Genomic DNA, 13,407 nt, shown 5'->3' with positions numbered 1-13,407 from the left:
TGCTAAATTGCCCGTAGTGTTAGGTGTAGGGGTATGGGTGGGTTGCATTTCGGCGGGTCGGTGTGGACTTGTTGGGCCAAAGGGCCTGTTTCCACACTGTGGGTAATCTAATCTAATTCACTAGTTTGTTTTCTGGGCTGGAGCGATTCAGCTATGAAGAGAGACTAGATAGGCATTTCCTTTAGAGCAGAGAAGACTGATGGGGGATCTGATTGAGATATACAATGTTATGAGGGGCATAAACACAGTAGATAGGGAAAAGTATTTCTCCTTAATAACAGGGTCAATAACTAGCAGTGCAGGCTTCATGTAAGGAGCTGTAGACTCAAAAGGGATTTGAGGGAAAATTTTTTCACTAAAAGGCTGTGGGCATCTGAAACATAGAAAATAGAAGCTGAATTAGGCCATTTGGCCCTTTGACAGTGCTCCACCATTCAACTCAGTACTCTGTTCCTGCTTTCTCCTGCAGCCTTTGATTCTATTAGCCTAAGAACTATATCTAACTCCTTGAAAACATTCAAGGTCTTAGGTTCAACCACTTTCCACGGCAGTGAATTCCATAGGCTCACCACTGTCTGGGCGAAAATATTTCTGCACGTAGAGACATAGAAATGTACAGCATGGAAACAGACCCTTCGGTCCAACTCGTCTATGCTGACCAGATAGCCTAAATTAATCTAGTCCCATTTCCAGCACTTGACCCATATCCCTCTAAACCCTTCCTATTTACGTACCCATCCAGATGCTTTTTAAATGTTGTAAGTGTACCAGCCTCCACTATTTCCTCAGGCAGCTTATTCCATACGTACACCACCCTTTGCATGAAAAAGTTGCTCCTTAGGTCATTTTAAAATCTTTCCCCTCTCACCCTAATGTCCTGGACTGGACTCCCCATCCCAGGGAAAATACCTTGTCTATTTATCCTGTCTAAGCCCTTTATGACTTTAAAAACCTCTTCTCAGTCCTCAGTGGCCTACACCTTTGTGACTCCCCAGGCATTTGAACATCCTTCTTGCATATGTGATAGATGTTGTGGTTCTGTTCGCCGAGCTGGGAATTTGTGTTGCAGACGTTTCGTCCCCTGTCTAGGTGACATCCTCAGTGCTTGGGTGCCTCCTGTGAAGCGCTTCTGTGATGTTTCCTCCAGCATTTATCGTGGCTTGTCTCTGCCGCTACCTGTTGTCAGTTCCAGCTGTCTGCTGCAGTGGCCGGTATATTGGGTCCAGGTCGATGTGCTTATTGATTGAATCTGTGGATGAGTGCCATGCCTCTAGGAATTCCCTGGCTGTTCTCTGTTTGGCTTGTCTTATAATAGTAGTGTTGTCACAGTCGAACTCATGTTGCTTGTCATCTGCGTGTGTGGCTACTAAGGATAGCTGGTCGTGTCGTTTCGTGGCTAGTTGGTGTTCATGGATACGTATCATTAGCTGTCTTCCTGTTTGTCCTATGTAGTGTTCTGTGCAGTCCTTGCATGGGATTTTGTACACAACCTTGGTTTTGCTCATGCTGGGTATCGGGTCCATTGCCCTGGTGAGTTGTTGTCTGAGAGAACACCGAATGGAGAATTCACCACAAATGTATACAGGAAAACCACACACACAGACCAAGTCCTGAACTACGAAAGCAACCTCCCAAACACACACAAAAGAAGTTGCATCAAGACACTGTTCAAAAGGGCCACAACACACTGCAGCACTCTAGAACTGCAAAAAGAGGAAAAAGAACACCTCTACAATGTATTCGCCAAAAACGGATACCCCCGCAATTTCATCAACAGATGCCTAAGGGAAAGAGGACATGCCACAATCCAAAGGACTAGCCACGTTACCATACATCAAGAACATTTCTGAACTGACAGCCAGACTACTACGACCACTAGGACTCATAACAGCACACAAACCAACAGCCACTCTCAGACAACATCTCTCTTCTAACTTCAACTGTAAGCATGTGTTCCATTTGTACTGGTGTTTAAAGGGGTTTGCTTATTGGGACTGTCGTGTATATTCGGAATTGTATACTTAAGTCTAGTTTAGGTAGACTGAGTTCTGTAGGGGTTCTTTATTCTGTTCTTCATGTTTCATTATGTAATTTTGTGAATAAATTTTTTGTCTGTTTTAAACCTGGTAGTGAACCTAGCTAACTTAATGCGGGTAATTTTCAGTGTACATTTACCGGAACAAATAGCAAAGTTATGATCTGGGCTGCCTGCTCAAGAATGTTTTGGGTGGTCTGGCCTCGTCCATATCAGCAACTTAAGAAGATAGGAAACCTGATGAAGGGCTTTTGTCCGAAACGTTGATTTTCCTGCTCCTCGGATGCTGCCTGACCTGCTGTACTTTTCCAGCACCACTCTGATCTCTAACATCTGCAGTCCTCACTTTTGCCTAGTTGATTTTAACCTTACTGCAAATCCTCTTGCAAGGATGACTACCTTGAAGATGTTCTCCTTCTCTCTCTACAAGAATCTCAGTGAGTCTTTCTCTCACTGCAACCCCCAGGTCATCTCCTCTGCCCTGAAGCTCTTCAACCATGTCCTGAAACAGTTCCGCTACCACAGCCACATCTGCTTCCTCAGCGCTTGCCTCTGCAACCAACTGATCCCACATGGTCTCTGGACTACATTCAAACCAGCACAGTTTGGACCCGTACAGGACAACCAGTACAGACTACAAATTCAAAATCACCGACAACTGTTCTCCTTCAGAATCCTCTGCTCCACACTTGCAGCCATGCGTTGGCACCTAATCTCTCTACAGTCAGCTATGCCTCAATTTAAGAAGATAGCTCACCTTCTCAAGCAACAGGTAACTAAGGTTGGTCTTGCTAGCTGTGGCAAAAGCCCCCAGGATGAATTTTAAAACGAAAAGTCTTCAAATTAAATGAAACAAGCGAAATGTTATTTTTGTAGTGATTCAGAGACTTTGTTCTCTTCCTTGTAGGGTTGAGCAGGATGATATTTCATAGGCCTGAAATTGAATAGTTGAGGGAAAAGTTGTAGAGTTGCCAGTCCCAAAGTGCAGATGAGTGAAGCGGATTGTTCTGTCTTCGGTCACCCTTCCACTGCAGAACGCCACTGTCGATGACATCATCCTTCACGCAGCGCCCCGCCCACGCAGTGACGTGTTCGGTTTGGTATGGTTTTCCGGGGCGGGGCGGCAGCGCCCTTCGGCTGAGTTCGGGACCTTTCGGCAGCGGCTCGTCCGAACTCGGGACCATTCGGCAGCGGCTCGTCCGAGCTCGGGACCAATCGGTAGCGGCTCGTCCGAGCTCGGGACCAATCGGCAGCGGCTCGTCCGAGCTCGGGTCCATTCGGCAGCGGCTCGGCTGAGCTGGAAGGAGGAGCCCACGGGCGGAGAGAGTAAGTGTGTGTGTGTGTGTGTGTGAGAGAGAGAGAGAGAGAGAAGGGAGCCGCCGCCACCGCTGGACGGAGCGACGTCCCGGAGAAGAGAAACGGAGCCTGGATTAGATGTGGAGGTTGAGGAAAAAAAAGCGAAGATAAAGTGCTGTTTTGAAGCGTTGGAAGGAGGAAGCGTCTGGGAAGAACAACCGCCGCCGGGGCCACAATAAATCTTAACGGCTGTAAATATCCTTAGTCTGAGAGACTTTTGTGTTAAAGGTAAGCGGCACGGACCGGGGGTGGAAAAGCCGGTGGGAGTCTGGCTCCTCTTCACCGTCTTGTGTCTGCCCCCTGAGCCTGAGCGAGGGAAGACAGAGATATCCTCACAAGATTATTTTTCTGTTCTATCTCCAGCCGCAAAAAGGGCAGGAATGTGATACATGTCCTATTTTTGGGTGGGGAACATGCAGCTATTTTAAATATATATCTTTTTCTCCCACACATGCACAGACACGGAGGGACGGGGCAGGGGTGATAAATCTCCCGAGTGTTGTCGAGTCCAGTTTACTGCTGGAACTCGGGGGGGGGCAACTGTTTTCGGAATTTGGGCATTTCTTGTCGGCCAGATTGAGCCTTTACACACACACTCCTCCCCTCTTTTCCCCCCCCCCCCCCCCCACACACACATACACGCACAAAAACTTAGTGCCATGTAGAAGTGGCTTTCTTTTAGCTTTGATTTACGTTCTCTATCTGAATCTTCAGATACATAACCTTGAATGTTCTTAGTGGCATTTAAACAACTGGAGTTTGTTCTGAAGCATGCTGCATACCAGTCTCTCTTTTTTGGTGGCCTTAGGGCGTGTATATTGTTTAGCCTCGTCTTTTGTCTGAAAAAGATGACGGCCGTCTGAATGCCTTTTATTAATCATCTCAGCTTTAACTAGTTGGAGAAAAGGTCACACTTTGGACAGTTTTAGGGACATTTGGTTCTTTAAGATTGTGAAATACTGTGTTGTAGATATGTAAAAAGTGATATAACAGGCGTTTTTAGGGTTTGTGCTGTGCAAATGATGGACTGCGACCTATTTATACTACTAATTCGCAAATGGACAAATAAGGAAATAAGGTTCAGCAAGGTTTTGTTTCTGTATTAATGTCCGTTAAGGAAGATTAATTTTAGTTCAATTTTCAAGATTTGTTTGTGTTTAGAGAAATGTGAATCTATCTTCCAAAATGAATCAGTCAACTTAAGGATTCAGTTTTACTGCTGCCCACAAACGTGGTTCGTCTTAGAATTTAAGTCAAGAAAACATACGCTTTTGAAAAAATTGTTTGATTCTTCAGATACTATTTCTATCGCTTACAGCACTGTGCATTGACGAGTGATGGTTGCTAGATTGAAGCTGTGGGGGAAAAAAACAATTACTGCATTGCCTCTTCAATTAATTGATCTTGTCTGAAATAACAGTAAGAACAGTACTATTGATTCTGTAACAGGTAGAATTCCTCATGGAATTGTGCCTTACAGACAAGGTGCCAGACACCAATATCCACTACTGGATATGTCCTGTCCCACTGGCAAAGCAGACCCATTGCATATGGTGGCATAATGAAATACAGTAGGGCTAGTTTGTTTCCTGGAAATCCTCAACATTGATCACAGACCCAATAAAATCTCATTGCATCAGGTTCAACAGAGACAAGGAAACATGGTTGTAAGTTTGCTCACTGAGTTGGTGGGTTTGTTCTCAGATGTTTTGTCACCAGGCTAGGCAATATCATCAGTGAGCCTCTGGTGAAGCGTTGGTGTTTTGTCCTGCTTGCTATTTGTGTCTTGGTTTGTTGTGGTAGGTGATATAATTTCCGGTTCTGTTTCTGAGAGTTTGGTAAATGGGGTCCCAACCTATATGTTTGTTAGTGGGATTCCCGTTTTAATGCCAGGCCTCAAGGAATTCCCATGCGTGTCTTTATTCATCCTGTTCCAGGATGGATGTATTGTTCCAGTCGAACTGGTGTCCCTCTTCATCTGTGTGTATGGATATGAGTGATAGTTGGGCATGTCTTTTGCTGGCTAGTTGTTGCTCACGTGTCCTGGCAGCTAGTTCCCTGCCCATCTGTCTGATGTAATGTTTGTTGTAGTCCTTGCAAAGTATTTTGTATATGACATTCTTTCTGCTTTTGATTCTGCCAGCTATTAACCATGCCTCAATTTAACTTTAATTTCTGTAACTAAGAGTGTTTGAATAATGCAGGTTAGTCACCTTTCACTACATACAGAGGCAGTTCAGCACAGTGGTCCCTTAGCTGCACCTTTACTAGTAGCCCTTCAGTAGTACCACTTGTTCTGTGTATGTCTGTAGTGTAAGCTTAGTGGCACATCACTGGTCACAGGCCTCCAGTCTGAACAGCAACCCTCCACCACCATCACTCTGTCTTCTACCTTTGAGCCAGTTCTGTATCCAAATGGCTAGTTTTCCCTGTATTCCATGTGATCTAGCCTTGCTAACCAGTCAACCATGAGGAACCTTGACAAATGCCTTACTGAAGTCTATATCGATCACATCTATCGCTCTGCCCTCATCAATCCTCTTTGAACTAGAGGGCATAGGTTTAGGGTGAGAGGGGAACGAGACCTAAAGGGCAACGTTTTCTTGCAGAGGGTGGTACGTGTATGGAATGAGCTGCCAGAAGAAGTGGTGGAGGCTCGTAGAACTGCAACATTTAAGAGGCGTTTGAATGGGTATATGAATAGGAAGGGTTTGGAGGGATATGGGCCAGGTGCTGGCAGATGGGACTAGATTGGGTTGGGATATCTGGTCGGCATGGACACATTGAACCAAAGGGTCTATTTCTGTGCTGTACATATCTAAGACGAAGGCTGTGGGTGTGTGGTCCTTTAAATTCATCATGAGCTGTTTGTGTGGTGGTAGGTTTGTGGGCTATCATGATGCCTAGGGGCCGGGGTAGTCTGGTTATCATCTCTGAAATGTCTTTGTCTGGTAGCATGGCTAGAGTCTCTGGGTGTGTTGTCTTTCTGTTAAGGTTTGTTGTGCAGGAATTGGCAGACTGTGCTTATTGGGTAACCATTGTTCCTGATTATGTTGTCTAGGTGTTTTTCCTCAGCTTCTCTTTTGGCCTGTTTAAATGATGGACTGGTGCAGCTCCTTCTGTGGGTGTTGACCAAAATGACCAACTATCGTTGATATCCGTGCACACATGAAGCGGGACAGTAGTTCATCTGGGACAATACATACATCCTGGGATAGGCTAAACATAGAAATGCGTGGGAATTCCTAGAGGCCTGGTATTCAGACTGGAACTCCATTAACAAACACAGTTTTGGACTCCATTTGCCAACCTCTCAGAACCAGAACTGGAAATGATAGCACCTACCACAACAAACCAAGACACACAAATAGCAAGCAGAACAAAACATCAGTGCTCCACCGGAGCCTCACTGATGATGTTACCTAGCATGGTGACGAAACATCTGAGAACAAACCCACCAGATCAGCGAGTAAACGTATAACCTGATCCACAACCTGAGCTACAGATCTTTTCCAAAATCTCAAACGAGGAAATCTCCTGCTGATTGCCACATACTGACCCCTCAGCTGATGACTTAGTACTTGCTTCATGTGAACATTGAGTGTCCAGAATATACCAAGTCGGAAGCTTCAATATCCATTACCAAGAGTAGCTCATTAGTGCCATGACTAACTGAACTAGCTGATTTTGAAAGGATATAGCTAGTAGACTAGATATGCTGCAGGCAGTGTGGGAACCATTAAAAAGGAAGAATCAATTTAGTTTTGAAAGTAAGCGTTGGGATCCTTAGAGGATGCATCTGGAGAATTGATAACAGGGAACAGTAAATTACAGATAAATTAAACTAATATTTTGCATCACTCTTAGCAAAGGAAGACACAAACATTCTAAAGGTACCAGATAAACATGGTACAAATGGAAAGAGAGATATTTTAAGTCTCTTTCACAAGAATCAAGCAATTTATGGGACTGAAGGCAGACCAGTTTCCAAGACTCAATGACCTGCATCACAGGTTTTAAGTGGGAGGCATTGGTCAGAGTCATAGAAACATACAGCATGGAAACAGACCTTTTGGTCCAATTCATCCATGCCGACCAGATATCCTAAACTAATCTAGTCCCCATTTGCCAGCACTTGGTCCATATCCCTCTGACCCCTTCTTATTCATATACCTTTTAAATGTTGTAATTGTACCAGCCTCCTCCGTTTCCTCTGGCATTCCATGTACATACCACCTTGTGCATGAAAAAGCTGCCCTTTAGGCCCATTTTAAATCTTTCACCTGTCATCTTAAACCTATGCCTTCTAGTTCTGGACACCCCCCAACCCAGGGAGAAGACCTTGTCTATTTATCCTATTCATGCCCCTCATGATTTTATAAGCCTCTATAAGGTCACCCCTCAGCCTACTCAGCCTCTGCCTAGAGCTTAAACCCTCCAACTCCAACAACATCCTTGTAAATCTTTTCTGAATCCTTTCAAGTTTTACAACATCCTTCCGAGAAGAGGGAGATCAGAATTGCACACAATACATGTGCACGATCCTTTATCTGAAATGCTCGGGACCAGCTGTTTTTTTGAATTCAGAATTTTTCAAATTTCAGAATAAGTGACCATGAAATTCTAAAATCTCTTACCAGAGAAGCAGACTTAGTGAGTAAAACGGGCCTTGAGAGGGAATTGAGGCCTGCCAGTGCTGGGCCCAGCCCCCAACATTGCATCTGACATGCATCGAGTGGGTGTCAACGTGGGTCAACTGTTTGCACGCCAGACATCCTTATTAATGAGGAAAAAACCTTCGGACTTTGGAGTTTTTCGGATTTTGGATAAAGAGTTTTCTACCTGTGTTCCAAAAGTGGCTTAACCAACATCCTGTATAGCTGCAGCATGACCTCCCAACCCCTATACTCAATGCTCTGACCAATAAAGAAAAGCATAACAAATGCTGCCTTCACTATCTTATCTACATGCAACTCCACTTTCAAAGAACTGAGCCTGCACTCCAAGGTCTCTTTGTTCAGCAGCACTCCATAGGGCTTTTACCATTAAGTGTATACGTCCTGTCCTGATTTGCCTTTCCAAAATGCAGCACCCCTCGTTTATCTAAATTAAACTCCATATGCTGCTCCTTGGTCCATTGTCCCATCTGGTCAAAATCCCATTCTGCAGTAACCTTCTTCACTGTCCACTACAGATCATGTCCGCCTCTCTGCCCTCCTCAATCCTCTTTGTTATTCCTTCAAAAATCTCAAGTTAGTGAGATATGATTTTCCATGCACAAAGCCACGTTGACTAGCCCCGATCAGTCCTTGCCTTTCCAAATACATGTAAATCCTGTCCGTCACGACTTTTTCCAACAACCTGCCCACTACTGATGTCAGGCTTACTGGTTGACCGTTCTCTGGCTTTTCCTTACCACCTTTCTTAAATAGTGGCACCACATTAGCTAACCTCAGTCTTCCAGCACCTCACATGTGTCTACCAAATTTACAAATATATCAATAAGGGGCCCAGCAATCGCTTTCTGGGCTTCCCACAGAGTTTCAGGGTTCACCTAATCAGGTGGATCCTGGGGATTTATCCACCTTTTTATGTGTTAAAATATTTCAGAACTCTGGATTGGAGAAGGGTTCCAGTGGATTGAAAACTGCTAATATTCAATTCAAGAAAGGGAAAGGAAGAACTGTACCCTCTAGTCTGAATGTGTCATATAGTAAATGCTAGCGTAGTAGACAGTGCTAAGCAATTCCACAATAAATGAATCAAATCTAATCTCTGAAATCTCATCACATCCAAGCATGAATGGTGGACAGTTGAACAGCTAACAGGAGGAGCAAACTCCTCAAATATCTCCAGCTTGTTACAAGCATAGACAAAAGAGCTGAACTCTAGAGGTGAGGCAAGACTGACTGATGAAGGGCTTTTGCCTGAAATGTCGATTTCGCTGCTCTTTGGATGCTGCCTGAACTGCTGTGCTCTTCCAGCACCACTAATCCAGAATCTGGTTTCCAGCATCTGCAGTTATTGTTTTTACCTCTGCCCTTAATATTATGCACGCATTGTGTAGTATCAAGGAGCACAACGAAATTTGGAGTTCATGGAAATCAGAAGTGAAGTATTCAACTATGTAAAGTCATATCTAGTACAAAGAAGGGTTGTTTTGATTGTTTGTCAGTCATCTCAGTCTAGGTGTATATAATTCTGTGAAGTTATTAGGGTTTATTCTGGGCTCAACCATCCTCAGCTGCTGCATTCGTTTCCGTCCTTCCATCATGAAGTCAGACACAGGAATGTTTGCTGATGATGTCATTATGTTCAACATCATTCATGATTTATACTGAAGTAGCTTGTGTCCATGTGCAGCAAGACCCAAACAATTTGTTTTCCAGCTTGGGCTGAGAACTGGCATATACAATTTGGTGTATGTTAAGAATATACAGAACTAAACTCTCATCTTTTTACATTGAACAGAAAATTATCTCTGCTTCAGGTATCTTGCGACAGCCATTTGTAATCTTGGACATCAGTTAGTTTTTTGGATGTTTATTTTTGCATTTATATCTTGAAATACTTTATGCTTTAATATTACCAAGTAAATATTTTAGAAGATTTTTTTATAATGACTAAAGAAAAGCTCAGGTTTAATCAATGTAAACAGAGCAAATTCCAATATAGGATTGATGGACAAAGCAAATGTCATGTATATTGTCACAAAAGTTGCTTTATATTTATTTCTTCTGTAACGTCAAGCAATATTGTTTGACTGGGTTATTGGTTAACCTGCTGATAGGTGGGCCAGTAGAGCATTGCTTAGATTTGTTGGGGGCCCAGCTAATGTTTGATGTGCAGGTTTTGCACTGAGACAAGAAACGGCTTGATCCTTTTTGTAATGGCAAAAAAATTCTGTAACATCATTTGAAGATGAACAAGAGGTTTCTCTTGTATCCTGGCAAACGTTTATCCTTAACTAACATAAATTTGAATATCTTACTGTGATTTGACGAATCACTACATTTCCCCACTGGCATTGTAATCTACCTCATAATTGCAGTTGTATTTAGTCACTTCCTAGCACATGCCTTTCACATCATCTGTGCATCTGAAAGTTAGGTAACATGGCATTCAGGGAGCGCTTGCCAATTGGACACAAAATTGGCTTGATGGTCAGAGGCCATGGTGGTGAGGGTTGTTTTGGGACTGGAGGCCTGTGACCAGCAGTGCTCTACAGATCAGTATTGGGTCTACTTTTATTTGTCATTTTATATTCATGATTTGGATGAGAATTTAGGAGATTTGGTTAGTAAGTTTGCGTATAACACCAAAATTGGTGGTATAGTGGACGATGAAGTATGTTACTTAAGATCAGCAAAATTGCCTTTGTATGGAGTTGCAGAAAATTGGGGGAGATAGTAAATGAGTATTTTGATTCAGTATTTGCTGTGGAAAAGGATATGCAAGATATAGACTGTAGGGAAATAGATGGTGACACCTTGCAAAATGTCCATATTACAGAGGAGGAAGTGCTGGATGTCTTGAAATGCATAAAGGTGGATAAATCCCCAGGACCTGATCAGGTGTACCCTAGAACTCTGTGGGAAGCTAGAGAAGTGATTGCTGGGCCTCTTGCTGAGATATTTGTATTATCGATAGTCACAGGTGAGGTGCTGGAAGACTGGAGGTTTGCTAACGTGGTGCCACTGTTTAAGAAGGGTGGTAAGGACAAGCCAGGGAGCTATAGACCAGTGACCCCAACGTCGGTGGTCGGCAAGTTGGTGAGAATCCTGAGGGGCAGGATGTACATGTATTTGGAAAGGCAAGGACTGATTAAGGATAGTGAACGTGGCTTTATGCGTGGGAAGTCATGTCTCACAAACTTGATTGAGTTTTTTGAAGAAGTAACAAAGAGGACTGATGAGGGCAGAGCGGTAGATGTGATGTATATGGACTTCAGTAAGGCATTTGACAAGATTCCCCATGGGAGACTGATTAGCAAGGTTAGATCTCTTGGAATACAGGATGAACTAGCCATTTGGATACAGAACTGGCTCAAAGGTAGAAGACAGAGGGTGGTGATGGAGGGTTGTTTTTCAGACTGGAGGCCTGTGACCAGTGGAGTGCCACAAGGATTGGTGTTGGGTCCTCTATTTTTTGTCATTTACATAAATGATTTGGATGCGAGCAAAAGAGGTACAGTTAGTAAGTTTGCAGATGACACCAAAATTGGAGGTGTAGTGGACAGTGAAGAGGGTTACCTCCGATTACAACAGGATGTTGACCAGATTGGCCAATGAGCTGAGGAGTGGCAGATGGAGTTTAATTCAATGTGAGGTGCTGTATTTTGGGAATGCAAATCTGAGCAGGACTTATACACTTAATGGTAAGGTCCTAGGGAGTGTTGCTGAACAAAGAGACCTTGGAGTGCAGGTTCATAGCTCCTTGAAAGTGGAGTCGCAGGTAGATAGGATAGTGAAGAAGGCGTTTGATATGCTTTCCTTTATTGGTCAGCGTATTGAGTACAGGAGTTGGGAGGTCATGTTGTGGCTGAATAGGACATTGGTTAGGCCACTGTTGGAATATTGCATGCAATTCTGGTCTCCTTCCTATCAGACAGATGTTGTGAAACTTGAAATGGTTCAGAAAAGGTTTACAAGGATGTTGCCAGGGTTGGAGGATTTGAGCTATAGGGAGAGGCTGAACAGGCTGGGGCTGTTTTCCCTGGAGCGTTGGAGGCTGAGGGGAGACCTTATAGAAGTTTACAAAATCATGAGAGGCATGGATAGGGTAAATAAGCAAAGTCTTTTCCCTGGGGTTGGGGAGTCCAGAACTAAAGGGCATAGGTTTAGGGTGAGAGGGGAAAGATATAAAAAAGACCTAAGGGGCAACTTTTTCACACAGAGTGGTACGTGTATGAAATGAGCGGCCAGAGGAAGTGGTGGAGGCTGGTACAATCGCAACATTTAAGAGGCATTTGGATGGGTATATGAATAGGGAGGGTTTGGAGGGAAATGGATCGGGTGCTGGCATGTGGCACTAGATTGGGTTGAGATATCTGGTCGGCATGGACGGGTTGGATCAAAGGGTCTGTTTCCATGCTGTACATCCCTACGACTCTATTACAAAGAGATCTTGATCAGTTGGGTTAATGGACTGCGGAGTGGCAGATGGAATTTCATTTGGATAAATGTGAGGTATTCCATTTTGGTAAAACAAATAAAGGTGTGACTAATGCAATTCATGGTAGTGCCCTGGATGATATAGGATAGAGGCACTTAAGGGTTTAGCTACATAATGCATCACATGTAAATGGGGTGATTAAGAAAGTGTTTAGCACACTTGCCTTCATTGCTCAGATCTTCTGAGTATAGGTATTGGGATGTCATGTTGAAGTTGTACAAGAACAGTGAGGCTTTTCTGGAATACTGTGTACAGTTCTTATCATCCTGCTATAAGAAGGATATTTTCAAATTGGAGAGGGTTCAGAAAAGATCTGGCTGGATATTGCTAGGAATGGAAGGTTTGAGTTATAAAGATAGGCTGGGACTTTTTTCACTGGAGCCTCGGTTGAAGGGCATAAATAAGGAGACAAACAAGGGTCTTCCCCCTAGGCTGGGGGAGTTTAAAACTAGGGGCCGTATTTTCAAGGTGAGAGGAGATAAATTTAAAAAGGACATGAGGCAACTTTTTTTTTATATACAGGTGGTTCACGAGTGGAATTAACTGCCAGAGGAAGTAGTAGATGCAAGTACAGTTAACAACATTTTAGAAGACATTTGTAGGAGTACATGCATAGGAAAGGTTTGGAGGGATATGGGCCAAACGCTGATAAGTGGGACTAGTTTAGTTTGGGAACACGGTCGGAGTGGACTATGACTCTAGGACTAGTTCGACCAAAGGGTCAGTTTCCATGCTGCATAACTCGAAGTCTTAGCCAGTGAGTATTTTTAATTTTGTATTTTGCAGGGAAAAGTGATGGACAGGTCATGAACATCAATGAGATTATTAACAGTTGGTCTCTT

General features: G+C 43.6%; 1 protein-coding gene and 1 long non-coding RNA gene across 4 annotated transcripts in view; one reads left to right on the top strand and one right to left on the bottom strand.

The window, feature by feature from the left end:
• Positions 1-3,078, bottom strand: part of LOC140480766 (uncharacterized) — a 46,271-nt gene extending 43,193 nt beyond the window's left edge. For both annotated transcript variants that reach the window (XR_011961400.1, XR_011961399.1), the window contains exon 1: positions 2,793-3,078. This is a non-coding gene — a long non-coding RNA (uncharacterized lncRNA). The remainder of the gene's footprint in view (positions 1-2,792) is intronic.
• A 301-nt stretch (positions 3,079-3,379) lies between these two features.
• Positions 3,380-13,407, top strand: part of LOC140480764 (integrin beta-1-like) — a 78,972-nt gene continuing 68,944 nt past the window's right edge. The window contains exon 1 of one of the 2 annotated variants that reach the window (XM_072576107.1): positions 3,380-3,619. The gene's annotated coding sequence lies outside the window, so the exon portion shown is untranslated. The remainder of the gene's footprint in view (positions 3,620-13,407) is intronic. The other variant, XM_072576108.1, reaches the window with a different exon arrangement.

This window comes from Chiloscyllium punctatum, chromosome 8 (assembly GCF_047496795.1).
Source record: "Chiloscyllium punctatum isolate Juve2018m chromosome 8, sChiPun1.3, whole genome shotgun sequence".
Classification (NCBI taxonomy): Eukaryota; Metazoa; Chordata; class Chondrichthyes; order Orectolobiformes; family Hemiscylliidae; genus Chiloscyllium; species Chiloscyllium punctatum.
The sequence above is the reverse complement of the archived record's forward strand: the minus strand, read 5'-3'. Positions and strand labels throughout refer to the sequence as shown.